The sequence below is a fragment of the Panthera leo genome, chromosome C1 (genome assembly GCF_018350215.1).
Source record: "Panthera leo isolate Ple1 chromosome C1, P.leo_Ple1_pat1.1, whole genome shotgun sequence".
In the NCBI taxonomy this organism is placed as follows: domain Eukaryota; kingdom Metazoa; phylum Chordata; class Mammalia; order Carnivora; family Felidae; genus Panthera; species Panthera leo.
In genome coordinates this window covers 131,520,735-131,534,744 of record NC_056686.1, presented here as the reverse complement: position 1 = coordinate 131,534,744, position 14,010 = coordinate 131,520,735, and the positions used below count along the sequence as shown (strand labels likewise).

Here is a 14,010-nt window from a genome sequence, read left to right as displayed (position 1 = left end):
CTCTCTGGCAACCACCAGTTCTCTATATTTGAGAGTCTACTTGTTTTTCAGTTATTTTGTTTGTTCATTTGTTTTTCTTTAGATTCCACATATAAGTGAAATTATATGGTATTTGTCCTTCTCTGACATATTACACTTAGCATAACATCCTCTAGGTCCATCCATATTGTCACAAATGGCAAGGTTTCATTTACTTTTATCTCTGAGTAATATTTTATTATGTAGACATGCACACACATAAACACACCATATCTTCTTTATTCATTCACCTATTGATGGAATTATGTTGGTTCCATATCTTGGTGATTGTAAATAATGGTGCAACAAACAGCATATATCTTTTTGAATTAGACACATAGATCAATAAAATAGACACATAGATCAACAGAATAGACACATAGATCAACAGAATAGAGAATTTTCATTTTCTTTGTGTAAATACTCAGTAGTGTGATTACTGGATCATAATGATATTTCTATTTTCATTTTTTGAGTAACGCCCATACTGTTTTCCACAGTGACTGCACCAATTTACATTCCTGCCAACAGTGCACAAGGGTTCCCCTTTCACCACATCCTATCCAATACTTGTTATTTCTTGTCCCTTTGATTTTAGCCATTCTGACAGGTGTGAGGTGTTATCTCATTGTAATTTTGACTTGCATTATCCTAATGATTAGTGATATTGAGCATTTTTGTTGTGTTGGCTGTCTGTATGTCTTATTTTGAAAAAGTTTACTCAGGTTCTCTGCCCATTTTTACTCTGATTATTATTATTATTTTTGGGTGGTGTTGGGTTCTATAAGTTCTTTGTATATTTTGGATATTAATCTTTTATTGGATATATCATTTGTACATATATTCTCCCAATCAATATGTTGCCTTTTTGTTTTATTGATGGTGCCTTTGCTGTGCAAAAGCTTTTTATTTTGATACCATTCCAATAGTTTATTTTTTGTTTTTGTTCCCCTTGCCTGAGGAGAAAAATCTATAAATATGTTGCTAAGGCTAGTGTCCAATAGATTACTGCCTGTTTTGTTTTGCTTTTTAGGAGTTTTGTGGTTTGAGGTTTCATATTTAGGTCTCTCAATCCATTTTGAGCTTTTGTGTATTGTGTAAAAAAGTGGTGCAGTTTCAGTCTTTTGCATGTAGCTATTCAGTTTTCTCAACAATATTTATTGAAAAGACTGTATTTTTCTCATTGGATATTCTTCCCTCTTTTATCATAGATTAATTGACCATATAAGCATGGATTTATTTCTGGGCTCTCTATACTATTGATCTGTGTGTCTGTTTATTTGGGTTTTTTTGGTGTTTGTTTTTTGTGCAGTGCCATACTCTTTTGATTTCCACAGCTTTGTAGTATATCTTGAAATCTGGGATTGTGATACCTCCAATTTTGTTCTTTCTCAAGATTGCTTTGGCTATTTGATGTCCTTTGTGGTATCATATAAATTTGAGGATTATTTGTTGTAGGTCTGTGAAAAATACTATTACTTATTTGATAGGGTTTGCATTGAATCTGGAGATTGCTTATTAATTCTTCCAATCCATGAGCATGGTACCTCTTTCCATTTATTTGTATCATCTTCTTCTTCTTTTTTTTTTTTAATGTTTATTTATTTATTTATTTATTTATTTGTTTATTTATTTGAGCAAGAGAGAGAGAGAGAGTGAGAGAGAGAGAGAGAGAGCGAGCACACAAGCAGGGGGAATGGCAAAGAGAGAGGGAGACACAGAATCCAAAGCATGCTCCAGGCTCTGAGCTGTCAGCAGAGAGCCCAGTGCAGGGCTCAAACCCACAAACCATGAGATCATGACCTGAGCCTAAGTTGGACACTTAACTGACTGGACCCCCTCCCCAGGTGCCCCAATTGTTTGTATCATCATCAAAATTTCTTTTTTCATCAATGTCTTAGAGTTTTCAGAGTACAAGTCTTTCATCTCCTTGATTAATTTTATTCCTGGGCATTTTATTATTTTTGGTGCAATTGTAAATAGAATTGTTTTCTTAATTTCTCTTCCTGCTGCTTCATTATTAATATATAGAAACACAACAGATTTCTGTACATAAATTTTATATCTTGTAGTTTACTGAATTTATTAGTTCTAATAGTTTTATCAGTAGAATCTTGACGGTTTTCTATATATAATATCATGTCATCTGCAAATAGTGACAGTTTTACTTCTTCCTTACCGATTTGGATGCCTTATATCTAATTGTTAATTTATTCTAATTCCAGTGATATGTTGAATGAAAGTGGTAAGTGTGGACATCTTTTCTTGGTCCTGACCTCAGGGAAAAACTCTCACTTTTTCCCTATTAAGGATGAGTTTAGCTGTGGGTTTTTCATATATGGCCTTTATTATGTTGAGGTGTGTTCCCTCTAAGCCCACTTTGTTGGAAGTCTTTATCATGAACAGATGTTGTATTTTTCAATATTTTTTTTGCATCTATTGATGATTTTTACTTTTCCTCTTACTAAATATATGTATCATATTGATTTAAAATAATTTTTTATTATGTAAGAACAATGCCTTCTACTTTCATAGTATATTTATATTTTCAGTGTTTCCAGAATTTTTAAAATATATAAAAGACTATGACCTTTGTATACTTGTATATTTTAAATAACTTACCATTCATCAAAAGAAAACAACAGATTTACAAGCACTGAATATGGATTACCTCATTAATCTAATAATTTGTTTTATTAATACCTTGGTATACACATTTCACAAAAGTGCAACTCTGTTGGATAATTTCCTAGAACTTGGAACAGTGGGATAAAATTTACTCACCTTTTAGATTTAATATACATTTCTAAATATTTCTGTATAGAGTTTGGAACAGTTAACTTTACAAACATTGCATGGATGTGTTTACCTATACTCATGTTGGATCTCTGTGTTAACAACGTTTAGTCGTTAGTAGTCTGCTAAGTGTAAAAGTATTTAAGTATAATTTTAACTTTCATTTCTCTCATGATAAAAGGTCAGCAACCTTTCATAGGTTTAACAATCACTGGTATTTGCCCATTTTTCTATTGTTTTTAAAAATTTGTTCTATTAATATGTTAAAGAAATAGTATTTGCTATATGAGTTGTAAATGTATACCAGGTTTGGCTGTATTAATTGTGATTCTTTTTTCCTCATAATTTTTTTTTAGTTTTTAAATTTATTTTAAAAATTTATGGTCATTCTAGTTGCTTTCAAAATAAAAATGAAACATCTCCATGACAATGTTATTATTTTTAAAATTATTCCATATTTTTCTAATACTTTAATGTCTCATTTTGTAGGATTAAATTCTATATCTATTTCTTTTAATTACTATATTCAAAATTAATTTTAACAACTTATGAGGTCTAGTGCATAATAATTCTGTCATCTTTTCTAGAAATATTTATAGAATTTATTTGTTGATTATATCTTGTTTATTTAACTATATGAACCTTGTTTTGTTTTTTTGAAAGAAAACTTTTTATTACATTTATGTACAGAAAATCCAGTCGCATACACTTAGCCCAGTTTGGTGGCCAGGTCTTTAGCTGTTGTCTTTTCCAACTTGGCAATGTGAGCCACCGACTTTGGACCCAGGTCATTGCCTCCCCAGTGACAGCAGGTCTCATCATATCTGTCCTTGTAATTGGTCCTGATTGCTTCTACCAGCTAGCCAGAGCTCCTGTGTCTTCTGAGTTAAATACTGTAAAGGTGACTGTGGTATATGTCTTCTTGGGGACTAGGTGCCCCACCTGGCCTTGTCCTTGATAATGTAGTAGGGAATCCCTATCTTTCGCTTTAGGGCAGGCAGGAAGACAACCAGTTTGGGATCCACATCATGTGCAGTCCCTACCAGTTGAACCTCCTTGTTTTCCACCAAGGTGTTAACAGTATTAACTGCAGCCCAAAGGACAGGTGCCTTCCTAGTAGGGACATCCCCTTTGCTGGCAGCTTTCTTCTCAGCCCAGGTCCAACAGTCTCTGCTTCTCTTGCTTTGTCTCTGGTCTGTATTTGTGAGCCAGCTTAAGTAGTTGAGTAGCTGTTTGGTGGTCCAAGATCTGGGTGACCTGATTAAACATGGAAGACACTCGTAGATAGTTTTTAGACCTTTGTCGCTGCAGCCAGATGTAGTGGGTCATTTGACAAAGTGTGTAAGGTCCCTTTTAGGCTGAATGTAGTCTCCACTGCCAAAATTCTTGCACCTTTTCTCAAATAGGGGATTGACCACCTTCTTGGCCTCCTGCTTCTTGTCAACACCAGGAACCAAGGCCACCTTCTTCCCTTTAGTCTTCTTTGTTTTGGGCATCTTGGATGGCTAGAGGAGAGAGAAAGCAACCATATGAACTTCATAAGTAGCTTTTTCCCACTTTAAAAACATTTTATCATTTTCCTGTTAGTATATTGTAAATTTTCTAACTCTTTGTTATTTGTATATTGGAAGGATTTTCCCTTTACTAGGTTAACCTTATGCCTGCTTATTTATTGAATTCTCTTCTTATTTATAATACTTTTTAGTTGAGTCTCTTGGGTTGTCTAGATATAAAATAAAACTGAAAATAGTTATAAATTTACAGATTTATATCCAGTGTTATGCCTATTATTTTGTTCCCTTTTTAAATTGCATTAGTGTTTAGCCCCAGAAAAATGTTAAATATCAGTAATAATAATAGATATCTTTTATCTTTAATTTGAATGTTTCCATTGTACTTCTGTGAGTATAGTCCTCATATTAAGTTTTAATATCTTTCTTTACACGTTTTTCCTTTGAAAAGTAAACTTTTCAAAAGATCTTTATAATTTCTTAGTTATCTATTTGTCATTCTGAACTTAAAATCTTCAATCAAATCCACTTGGGGATCTTTATTAGAGTTGCAGTAAGTATGTTTATTAATTTGTAATACCTTTTACTTTGTGACAGTAATACATTGTTTTTCTTCCTGTGATTATTTTTCCATTTATTCAGGGATTATATAAAGCTTTTCATTGAAACTGTGGTGTGTGTGTGTGTGGCTAGCTTTGTTTTTATCTCTTCTTTTTTACAGTTGAGGTACCATTTTGTATGAGACATTTTTATTTTCATTTACACTCTAGTTAAGTTAATATGTAGGAAAAGTATAGACTTTGTAAATTTATCATATTCTTGGGCATCTTACTGAATTATCTGTTAATTCAAGCATCTTTTCATAGTTGCATGTAAACATTTTTATGTCTTCTTTTTCAATATAGATACTTTTAGGCATTTACTGAAGTAATTAGAAATAATAAAGCATTGTTATTTTTGTAGTGATAACAGGTACCCTTAATTCCGGATTTTAATAGAAGCAGATTTTATTCATCACTATATAATGTTGTTTATTGTATTTTCTTAAAGCATCTGTATTATGTTTAGATAATTTGCTTGTAGTCCTGTTTTGCTTCATATTTTTTTTTTCTGTCAAATAGCTGCTGTGTATGTGCAATGAATGAAACAAGTAACAATTTCTTGCCTTATGAACTTTATATTCCAAAAAGAGAGGATGCAGGTAATGATAATGATAGTGATAATAAAATAACAACCCCAAAACAATTACAGCAGCAGCAGCAAGAAAACTAATTATGTAATGTAATATATACATATATATGATAATATACATGTATATGAAGCATGTAATAATTTTTGTTTGAAGGAGTATTGTGGGTTTAAGTAAGTCCCTCAATGACAAAGTGATCTCTTTGTTAATATCTTAAGGAAAAGAAGGAGCTAGTAATGCAGCTATGAAGAACAGTCAAGACAGAAGAGTAAATGCTAAGGTTATGAAAATAGAAGAAACTTGGCATGTTTAAGGAATAGCATGGGAGAATATTATGGCTAGAGCTGAGTCAATGAGGGAGAGAAAGAATGAAATCAGAAACATAAATTTGGGGAACAGATTACGTATAGTCTGAATAGAATGACATCAAGAGAGGTTGAATCAGAGGAGAGAAATTGTTGACAAAAATTCAAATAGCTATTTTGTGGAGTTCTGCCATAATAGGGAAGAAAAAGAAAGAGAAAAATGGTAGCTGGAAAAAAAAATGGAGTAAAGAGAAATTATTTTTTTTTTAAGGTGAAGAAATCGTGGTACATGTATACATCATTGGGAAAGATCCTGTGAAGGCTGATAATGTGGTGATAAAGTCACCTTGGAAGTCCTGCTGGAGCAATGTCTATGAGCAGACCAGAAGCTAGGGGTTCTAGTGCACAATGGAAGAGTTGTATCCTACCAGTGATAGGTAGTTGAAGCACGATACCACAAGAAAAGTGTACAGACACTGGTAGGTGAGTAGATCTGGTGGTGGTGGAAATCCACTTCGTATTGCATAGGAAGCTGGGACCAAGTATAGGAAAGTGAAGCAATAGCTGTTTGAGACAGAGGAGTATCAAAAAGAAATCTAAGATAGTATATCTCAAATTATCTGTGGTGAAGGACCAGATTCTTTTTGTTTCTTTTGCTTCCTAATATGTGGTGGGATACATTTGAAATTGTAACAAAAAGTATTCAAAAAGTTAAAATGTAAACAGTCATAAAATATAAATCCAATTTAAAAAAAATATTCATCAGACGTAAAATGAGTATGTCAAATTATAACTGAACCAATGTAAGTTCACTTCTTGGTAAGTCAGACACTGCACTAGGTTGATTCGTCACACAAAACTTTATTTTCAGCGAATAAAGAGATCACGGGAGTGGTTTCCAAAGCTGACTCATCAAGCAAGGGGATCCTTTTGTTGAGGGGTGGGATGAATATTTAGATAGAGAAACCTTGTCATCGTATATAGAGGCAGGCATATAGTCACACATGTACCCAAAGGAAGCATGTCTATACATATGTTGTATGTTATGTAAATGAAGCTGGTGCGACTCTTTGGGTAGAAATTTTAGTATTATAAAGAGATAAACGTGGCCATTCGAGAGGTCACTCCATGGTCCATCTCCACAGGTTGCATTCACGGGTTGAGCTTAAACTGTACTGGGTGGTCTGGGAGGTCTGGGCAGCCTGGAGGTCTTGTCAGGGCAGTTGCTGTCACTGGAGGGATGGTTTCACTTTCCATCTGCCTTAGTTAAGAGATAGGCTAGAAATAGCTTAAGGAAAAATGTGGCACAAAGGTCAGTGAGTATAAGCAGGTGGGGAGTAAAGATCAGGTCTTGGGGTCTAGCTGGTGAGCAAATTGGTATAAAATATCGCAAATGCTTTCTTTAAACTCCACTACATATCTTGCAAGTTGGTAGCAAACATTGCAGACTGTCTGTAGGCCAGGGACCATGTTTTAAATAGCACTATCCAAAAGAGTAAGAGAGAGAGTAAACTAGAGAAATACAGTATAATTTCTGTGATTACTGAGATTATGATCATAAATGTAAAATGAGACTATTAGGAAGGGAAAAAAAATATTTTCCTTCTACCCTTCCAGGTTTTTGCCTGGGGGTCTGTAACAAAAGACAGGTTAAGAAGAGCAAAAGGGGGGCGCCTGGGTGGCTCAGTCGGTTGAGCATCCGACTTCAGCTCAGGTCACGATCTCACGGACCGTGAGTTCGAGCCCCGCGTCAGGCTCTGGGCTGATGGCTCAGAGCCTGGAGCCTGCTTCCAGTTCTGTGTCTCCCTCTCTCTCTGCCCCTCCCCCGTTCATGCTCTGTCTCTCTCTGTCTCAAAAATAAATAAACGTTAAAAAAAAAAAAAAAAAAAGAAGAGCAAAAGGGAAGTTTGTTAACCTGTGTATCTTATATCCATGTGAGAGAAACTCAGGGTTGAGTAACTGAGGGTTGGTTAAAATTTGAGTTTATAATAACATTTTAGCAATATAACAATACATTTTTATACAAGAGATAAGACAAGGGAAAAATACTTTGAGTCTTGGAGGTAGCATGTTGTGGGAAGGCAAATGTATGGAAGATAAGGGCTAGTTAGTAAAGTTTGTTATGTAGAATCCTCTGGTGTTGTCTCTCAAGCTGATAAAGGCCTAAAGTCCCCTGTAATAAAATTTTATGCTTCTTGGTAGAGAAGAGTAGACAGGGGAGGGAAGACACCTTTGGAAACTTATCCCCTGGTTTTAGGTAAATAGAGGGAAGTCAAAGAACTTTCCTTGTATGTACTTCTTAATAGCTTCCAGGTCAAAATAATCCTTATGCCAAAGTGGCATATTTTGGAATGACACATTTTGCTAGCTTATACTATTTAGCTTGATTTTTTTTTTTTTTTCTTCCAACCATATTCACTTGTTGCATAACTGAAGCACAAACAGAGATATGGAAGTTGAGGGTGTATTCAATGGAGTAAATAAATGATTGGGCATAGGATTTAAACTGGTTATCAAAGGAAGTAAGGGTATAGGGGAAGTAAGGAAAGGACAATTGAAAATGGATTAGTGTGGGGATCCTGGATGGCTCAGTTGGTTATGTGTCCAACTTTGGCTCAGGTCTGTGAGTTCGAGCCCTGCATCAGGCTCTGTGCTAACAACTTGGAGCCTGGAGACTACTTCAGATTCTATCTCCTTCTCTCTCTGTTCTCCCCCCACTTGCTCTCATGCTCTCTCTTTCTGTCTCTCTCTCAAAAATAAATAAGCATTTAAAAAATTAAAAAGAAAATGGATTAACGATCTCAAGGGTTGAAGGCTTGTAGAGGTGAAGTACTAAAGTAACTAAGCTGAAAGAATGGAAGATTGTGTTCATAAAATGGGATACTGGAAATTAAAATTGTAGAGAGATTACATATTTTAGTAATGACAAGTTAAGACTATAATCATGAGAGAGGCTGATTGAGATATGGGGAAGAAAGTGATCATTTGAGGAGAAAAGGTCAAAGATCCAAGGCACTAGTGTATTGGAAAAATTATCTTCATATGTACTGAAATCATTGGAGAACTGGTAGGGAAAGAATAAGAAATCTCAAGGACATTCCTGACCTGAGTCAGGAAAGAACTGCAACAAGGATAATGGATAACTTAATCAGAGGACAGATCAAAGGGTGTGTACCTTTTAGGGATGGAGAAGGGAAAATTATCTGGAAATTGCAGATTGCAGAAACTAAAAATTGCCAGACTCAAATAGTAAGGGGGTGAAGAAGGGTGTGGATAGAAAACAGTTATCAATTGAAAAAGCTCAGGGGAGCCAATGTCCTCAAGGGAGAATCAGGTTTCAGGAAGAATAAAATGCTGAAAAAAATGTTAGGAGGTTAAAAACACAGAGAATGTTATTGATGACAGACCAATATTGCAGTTTAAAAACTCAGTAGAGGCTTTTCCTGGGTTCAGATAGGGGACAGAAAAATGGTATGGGCAGAATATTATGGGCTGAGAGTCTAGGTTTGTGAAATTTGAGTTTCTTGCAGATACTCGACCTAAATAGTAATAAAGTGCATAGTGAACAGGTCTATATATGCATCAGTATTAAATCAGCTCCACTTTTCTGTTTTTCCTCCACCCACATGGAATGAGGTGCTGTTATTTGGTGGTTATATCCTATCTGCTAGCTACAGTATCAGTGAGGGACACAATACCCCTGGGTAGTTACATTGCAGCCAGTTCATAGTTAGAACTTATCAGGAAAGATAGCATGTGCCTCCATTGTGCAAGGACAAATCTGTGGAGGAAGTAAATAGATATGTTAAAGGGTCATTCTGGCTGTAGGGTAAATTAATATCCACAAAACAGAAGACAACAAGAATAAAAGAATGACTAGCAAATAAGCCATGAGCTTTGAAGTGCAGTTCCTTTCTTCTGTGTTTTTCCATCTTAGAATATTTCAACATTCTAGAATAACCTGCCCATGCATAGCTTTACCTTTCCTTGTCAAAGGAAAACGCACTATGTACACACACTGCTGTAGCTGTGCCTATGTCCTATCCTTATTACATAACATTTTCAAGGAAGAGGAAGGAGAGACATAAGGCATGACTCTTGTAAGCTCTGGACAGTTGCTTCTAGCATTCTGCTGGTATGAAGGAGTCAGCACAGCAAATTTGTTTATAACACAATTGTTCAGGTATTTTCATTCCTGTTCTTAACTTTAAGGTAATTCTTTCCATTTTCTCCCAGAAGATTGTTGTCCTGGGCATTCATATGTTTTTCATGATTTCTCATTCTCTAGCTACTTTGATTTAAACTGTATTCCTTCACCACTATTTAATTCCTTAGAAACATCATTTCCCCTTTTCCTTTCCATGTCCTTAATTTTTTTATTTACTCAAGCACCTAGGTGGTGATTGTGACAAATATATATTTGATTTTCTGGCTCACTAGACTTACAACCTAGAAAAGGGAAACTGAAAAATTAGTGATCCAGAAAACAGATATCGCTTATTTTGTGACTTTACTGTGTGTATGTATACAATCCATCGCTCCCACCTTTCTGAAGATATGCATAGCAATAAAAATAGAAACAACATGGGTCCTTTCCTTACATATTAAATTCACAAAGCTGTTTTTAAATATCCTGCAAAATATGTAAAAGTATGGGTCAATATAAGGTTGAAGGGGATCATTTTGTGCCTTTTAATTTGTTCTTTCAAGGTGTCTGTTTCTGTCTTTTTCATTTGTCCCTTCACTTCTTCAGTCATATAATAGGGTTTCTTGATCCCAGTCTAAACAATATAAAAAAGAAGAAAAATAGGGAGGCTGGGGACATTCTCTAAACTACAATGGGACTGAAATAGGTGAGTGATATCACACAGTAAGGTTTTAATGCAATGAAAAGGATGACCTTGGAACTATAAAACTGGGTATAAAAGTAAGAGGAAACTGCACTATCGTAGAACATCTGCATAAAGATAAACTAACAGGGCTAGATACCTCAAAGGATAGAGAAATACTATATTCTGTCTTATATTTGTTTGACTTTCATAAAAGCCTTCTTTCCTACATTTGGTGGGTAATATATCATTCTGGCATCTACAAATCACAAAATACACAATAAAGCTGAGTGAGATAATGTGGTGCTTCCCAGTTAACTGTTAGACTGTGTAGAATTGTCCTGGAATTTCATATACCTAAAGGGAGAGAAGGAAGAGAAACTTCCAGCTATTATAATATTCTCAGGGAGGGAGAAGGAAGAAAGGGAGAAGAAATAAGCAAAAGTGACATTTTGTAAGTCGTATTAGTGACCTCAGGAATCAAATTTACATAAATAATGAATACATATTCCTAAATAGGTGAGATTACCAAGCTGTATTTTGTTTCACTGACCTTTCTTGGCTCTTTCTTTGCCACCACTTCTATTTATGCTTTCATATTTTAGGAAATTTTTGTTTTGTTTCTAAATAGACTTAAAATGGAAAAATAAAGAAATGTGCTTTATTTTCTGTTTCTCTGTCCTTCTGTCCCTCTGTCTTTTGTCTCTCCTTCCTTCTCCCTTTCTCATTTTCTCTCCTCCAGTTATTTTCTGTTGGAAAAAATAAATAAATAAAACAGGTACAATTGTCTTAACATTCTGAAAAGAGCTAAGAATTTATTTCATTACTTTTAGAATAATCCCAACTGAGACATGCCACATCAAGTTTGCCAGATCATTAGGAAATATGTTTATCTCTTATTCAAACTTTTTCTCTTCCATTATTTCAAATAGTAAAATGTAGGGAACCAGGGCAGGCTACCCCCAAACGTGCCATTTTGGCATAAAGACTATTTCAAGTTAAAAGTAAGGAAAACCCAGCAGATGCAGGAAAGGCTCTTTCTCTGCCTTCCCCATAACTATGTAAATTTACCCTGGAATGGAGATCCTGATACAGTAAGAGAAGTATTAACAAAGGACACTTTTACTGAAGGAATTCATCTTAGAATTCCTTAATAGAACATAAGGACATAATAGAACAATCTTGTTTTTTCAAATATCTCTTTCCCTCTTCTTGTTAATAAGCTTTCTCCCCTGTATTATCTTCAGGCCCCCACCCATTTCCTTAGCTCATATAAGCTTCATGTTGCCTCATTGGCTTTGGAATTTCATGTCTGTGTGAATTCCCCAACACCCCCCCCACACACACACACACACCTCCCCAACTCCCTGTGCATACGACTATTAAATTTGATTTTCTCCTGTTAATCTATCTCCTGTCAATTTGATTCTTAGTCCAACTAGAGGGACCATGGGACAGAGGAAGATCTTTTTCCTTGGCAAAAGCATTTAAGGGACTAAAGAGAAAAAAGCAGTTTAAGTGAAGCTAGAAAATTATGAAGAAAAGCAGTTAAAGTGCCTATCTCCAAAATACGTAACAATTAAAATTATGCAAGTAAACTATTGGTTTGCTGTCACAGACTATGACTCTGGAGTTGTCTCTTGTCCAGGAAGAGAGTGGATGCAGAATTGAATATGAGACAGGCTAAGGTCCGGGAGGAGACAAGAGCACTGAACAGAAGTTTCATCTCCATATTTATTGAGCGCTCAAGATCTTACACATGTGGTGAATGTGATGAAAACAAGATCTTAGACACGTGGTGAACGTGAAGAAAACAATCAGATAGTAATTGTTAAATTGTGTGTAAGCAAAAGCTCTGGGGGGCAGAGTTTCTGATCAAGGTATATTGGCACCAGATGGAAAGTAATTTCCTGCAGGTGATATAACAAATTACTCGTGATTCCATTACCATATCTCGCTACTTGACCTCAGGTGCTTTCAATCCATGGTGGAGTCTTTCTGCCCTAAGCTTTTTTTCTAACCCTTATGTAAGTAGAACCTATTTCCCCACAGTTCTCCCTTTTTAGTTTTTCTTCATCTTAAGTTTACATACGAGGACTGTCATGACAAGCTTTCGATCCTTTTTTTGCTGTCGGGTAGTTTGGTGGGTGATTTTGTAAAAGACATAAAAAGAGGTACAGTAGAAGTATTCCACTTCCCAGAGTTATCCAGAATATGAGATGGGCATTAGCCAAGAGAGAGAGAAAGTCTTTCCAAAAGGACCAGGAGTCGACCCATTTATTTCTTAGTTCTTCGGAGTATTGTAGTTGTTGGTGTAATGTTACATCTAACATTTCTATCACAGGGCAGCTTAGAATGGAGGATTTGACCATACATTGATTAAGTACATATTCAATTTGATAGTGTAGTGAAGACTAATTCCAGCAATGGTAGCAGAGGTTATAATGCTTACCACAGCTAGGATCCCCATGATTAAGAAGCCTATGATTTAACTTTGCCTGGTTAATGAATACCAGTGATGGAGATCATGGTCATCAGATGCAAATCAGGGGTATATGCAATACAACTGTGTTCTAAGAGGATGCCGGCCTAGTTAGACAGGCATTTAAGGCTTCCCCATATATCAGAGGCAAGGACTTGCATTTGTCAAGTGGCTTCAGGATGTAGAGTCCATGAAGAGGCTTCCTCCATCTTGGAAAATGGGAGCGGTGGTCGCTCATTCAGAGTCATTCTCCGGAAGTCCTGGTTGATTGGAAGATATTCTGAGGGTCTCCACCATGCCATGTTATAGCTTCACCAACCAAGAGGAAATCCTCAGAGGTCTAGAATCTGAAAGAACACACGTATCCTCGACCCCAGGTGAGAATTTTGAACCAGCACGATAGGGTGATAGGTTTTATCTAATTTAGAAGAAGGTAGCTCAGATGATGTTAGTCCTTGAAGGTCAAAATTTGAAAACTTAAAAGTGATTACAGCACAATTGAGGAGAAGTTAAGGTTGTAATGTAGACCGCTATGGATAATTCTCCCATCTTTGTTTTTTTTAACATATTTTTAATTTTGTGCACTTCGTTCTACAATTTCTTGGCTTTGTGGGTTATAAGGAAATTTAATTTTATCTGCAATTTCCTTCTGCCTTTGTTTCCCACCTCATTTCCCCCCTGAACAATTTTGACCCTTAAAATCTTTAAGGTTGCTGAAGGTGGGTAGTCTTCTCTTCTGTAACTTCTTCCTGCTGAATAGGGGTGTAAAAGTCCCTACTTATGGGTCAACATTGCTTTGGTGGGGTAGATATAGGGGAGTCATGAAAGGGGACAGTTCAGGGGAAACAGAGCCTCCTTGAATAGAAAGGATCATCTCTGT

At 35.7% G+C, this 14,010-nt stretch overlaps 1 protein-coding gene and 1 pseudogene across 1 annotated transcript in view; one reads left to right on the top strand and one right to left on the bottom strand.

Moving 5' to 3' along the window:
* The window catches only part of LRP1B (LDL receptor related protein 1B), a 1,882,572-nt gene that overhangs the window by 1,002,518 nt on the left and 866,044 nt on the right, over positions 1–14,010 (top strand). The window lies entirely within an intron of this gene.
* Positions 3,524–4,310, bottom strand: LOC122226001 (annotated as a pseudogene).